We start from the raw sequence: 3,602 nt of genomic DNA on the forward strand, positions 1-3,602 counted from the left end.
TCTCTCTCTCTCTCTCTCTCTCTCTCTATTTAAATATACTTTTTTTTATTATATTTGTGAATACCATTAAGATTATTTCTTATTGAAATGTTTTTTTAACAATTTCATAGCAATTGTAGTAATAATATATTGTAGTTCTATTATGGTGTTGGCTTCTATTATGGTTATAGATTTATTGCACGGGTAATTCTTTTGTCAAAAAAAAATTTATTTTTATTTACTTTTCTCAGAGTAGAGTTCATCTTTTTACATTTAAATTAATTTTCTTGGCATATGTTGATTTGTATTTTGCTAATTGTTGCAATGTGTGCTACATCAGTCTATACTATATTTTCTCTCTCTATATATATACATGTATTCATTTTTTTTTTTAAATGAATATTTCTTATTGAAATGTTTTATTGACAATTTCGCAGCATTTGTAATAATAATATTGTATATATATATATATATAATTATTATTATGGTAAAGGCAGTGTTGATTAATTTGATTTTGTAATATTTAAAAGGAGTTTGTTGTATCCTGAAGAATGCTTCAATAATGGATCGGCCTGTTGGCCAAAAGTGGTGGTTCTAATGGATAACGGATTTATTACGCGGGTAATTCATTTTCATTTGTTAATTAAAATCAGCAGTCTGTCAGTGTTTTATCTATTGGTGACTACTCTGTGTGTTGTATGTTGAACTAAATCATACGTTTTTAATTTTTGTTGTCGTGTTTATTTATCCACACTCAAGAACGTCTTTGTGGTGTTCTCGAATATCTCAAAATAGAGTTCTTCTTTATACGTTTCAATCGATTTACTTTGCATATTTTAATCGTTAGTTTGATTTGTATTTCATTTATTGGTGCAATACATGTACTACATCAGTCTATACGATCTCTCTCTCTCTCTTTATATTTATATGTATAGAAATTATTTTATGTGTGTGATCGAGACAATAAAAAAAAGACCGTATTTATTTATCCCCGTAAAACTTTTCAACCGACGCGTCGGCCGTGTTACCGATTTCTCCTGTTATTGTTCGACGCGACGTAGTGTATCCGGCACAGCCGGATACCCCTTTCCATAATCTGTTACCTACTTGGTAACCGGCTTTTGCAACCCCTTCTCTAGATCGCGGAGCAAACCCTTGGTTTCCGTAGCGAGGCGTACGTTCGAAACGTTTGGACTTCCTTTCCGAAATCGTCTTTTCCCGATCCGACTTCGCTTTTGCAGCCTCTGTGCTAGAATAGCGGACGGGTTTGGATTTGTTGTGGGGTGGGGTTGCACTTTTTCCCGTAATCGCTTGCTCCCGATCCCGAAAAATATTACACCACTAATTGTTAATTATTTAAACGTATCGTTCGGGTTTAAATAAATACATATACACTACTTACATTTCTGTACGTTGTACCGTAGTAACGCGCATACACGAAACGACATAGAATAATATATAAATAATAATAATAATATAACGTGTTTAGTAAAATTTTGAAATAAAATGTTTCTTTAAATAAATATTACTGTCTATGATTATTAGGATTCGACGATTATAGTTTTTACATTTTGTCGTATTGTTTGAAATTAATCTAAACTTGAGGTGTTTGATTGACATTTCTCAGTGGCTAATGTCCCATAGCATTCATTGAACACATTTCCCCGTTTCATAAATAGATTTTGAACAAAATATTTGTGAGTAAGAGTTAAGATATTGAGGCACTTGACCAGTGTTCGAAACCAAAAATGATAGCAGAATTTTTACGTGCATAACTGTATACACAGCATACCGCAAATAAAGATCCTGTTCAGTAAATTTCTGTATATTAAAAGTACGCCTTCCCTTAGGAATCATTACTATAATCAAATTCATGTAATTCAAAGAATTTATGGAACTCCCTAACGAAATTACTTATTAGCATAAAGAAATACAACATAGCGGATATGAGATTGTGTGGAGACCGCAATAAAAATAAATCGGAATTTTAAAGCAGAAAAAACGTAAAATCTGTTCCAGGTGAAGCTATAATGAGGGGCTGGATTTTAGTATATAGCTAGAGACTAGACACTAGACACTAGATACTAGATACTAGATACTAGACACTAGATACTAGATACTAGACACTAGATACTATATACTAGATATACTAGATACTAGATACTAGATATACTAGATATACTAGATACTAGATACTAGATATACTAGATATACTAGATACTAGATACTAGATACTAGACATACTAGATACTAGATACTAGATATACTAGATACTAGATACTAGATACTAGATATACTAGATACTAGATATACTAGATACTAGCTATATACTATTTTCGTAAGCCCCTCAAATAAGGTCGACTTGGAAGAAATATTCCGTTTTTTACGCTTTAAAATTCACCTTTCTCTTTTCTCTCCGCTTCTTTGGCGCCGTTCGACGGCCCCTATCGTTTCGCGTCTTTTCCTCCCTTCGTTCGAATTTTTCGCCGTACCCGTTTTTTTTTATTCGCGATTTTCCGATTTCTGTGGAACGGAAAACGACGCGAAATAGGGGAGCGCGCCTCCCACTCGGCCGCTCGCATTCCCGCCTTTTCGTCGTTATCATCGCGTCCGACGCCCAAACGCGGTCGTTATCACCGCGTCGCCGTTTTGTACGTCGTTNGCGCCGCCCGCTTTGTGCGTCGTTTGTTCTGTCGTTATTTCAATATTGCGTATTGACCGTATCCGTTTATTAATGTGATTTTGTAAATTTTCTACTTCTACTACTATTGCCATTATGTACATGTTAATCGAAACTCGCCGTTGGTAATTTTACACCGCGATTACTGCGATTAACGCAGTTTATCAATTGTCGATATTGTGACGGTCTTTGATTTGATTTGATTTTGTAATTTTTAGATGGCGTTTGTCGTGTGCTCGGAGGACTGCTTCGATAATGAGAGTGCTGGCTCTAACGATCTAACAAACGGATTTATTAACACGGGTAACGCTTTTTTATTCGTTAAAAAACACAAAAAAAAGAAACTGTGCGTTTGACGTTTTCACAACCGTTGTAAGTCATATAATTAATCGATTCGATTTTATAGTTTTTAGACGGCGTTTGTTGTATCCCGAGGAATGTTTCAATAACGACTCGGCCTGTAGGCCAATCGGTTCTAATGGATAACGGATTTATTACGCGGGTAATTCATTTTTTTTTTTTTATTTATACAATATTACTCGGTTAGTAATTAATATAGTTTTTGGTAATGGTAATGGCACTGATAAATTAATTTGATTTTGTAATTTTTAGACGGTATCTGTGGTGCCACGATAACGAGTAAGCTAGAGATTGATGATGGCAGTCATCGCTGTTGAATTTATTGCAAAGGTAATTCGTTTTCATTTGTTAAAAAAAATTTATTGCTATTGAATTTTTTCAAAATAGACTTCATCTTTATATACATTTTAATCATTAGTTTGATTTGTATATCATTTATTGGTGCAATATGTACTACTACATCAGTCTATACAATCTATATATTTATATAAATACATTTTTTAGCTTCGATGCGAAGCTGAGAAGGTATTAATTTTACCATGATGTGTTTATTTTTTATTTTTTTTTTTTATTTTTTTTTTTT

At 33.3% G+C, this 3,602-nt stretch overlaps 1 long non-coding RNA gene across 2 annotated transcripts; it reads left to right on the forward strand.

The window, feature by feature from the left end:
• Window positions 1-386: 386 nt before the first annotated feature.
• Window positions 387-3,431, forward strand: LOC126909552 (uncharacterized). 2 transcript variants are annotated; one of them, XR_007705057.1, is made up of 4 exons: window positions 387-600; window positions 2,878-2,962; window positions 3,066-3,161; window positions 3,272-3,430. It is a non-coding gene; the product is annotated as an uncharacterized LOC126909552 (long non-coding RNA). The 2 variants fall into 2 exon arrangements; XR_007705058.1 differs by lacking the exon at window positions 387-600 and adding an exon at window positions 2,646-2,784 and having other exon boundaries at window positions 3,272-3,431.
• Window positions 3,432-3,602: the final 171 nt, after the last annotated feature.

The sequence above is a fragment of the Daktulosphaira vitifoliae genome, unplaced genomic scaffold, assembly GCF_025091365.1.
Source record: "Daktulosphaira vitifoliae isolate Bord-2020 unplaced genomic scaffold, ASM2509136v1 Scaffold_534, whole genome shotgun sequence".
Classification (NCBI taxonomy): Eukaryota; Metazoa; Arthropoda; class Insecta; order Hemiptera; family Phylloxeridae; genus Daktulosphaira; species Daktulosphaira vitifoliae.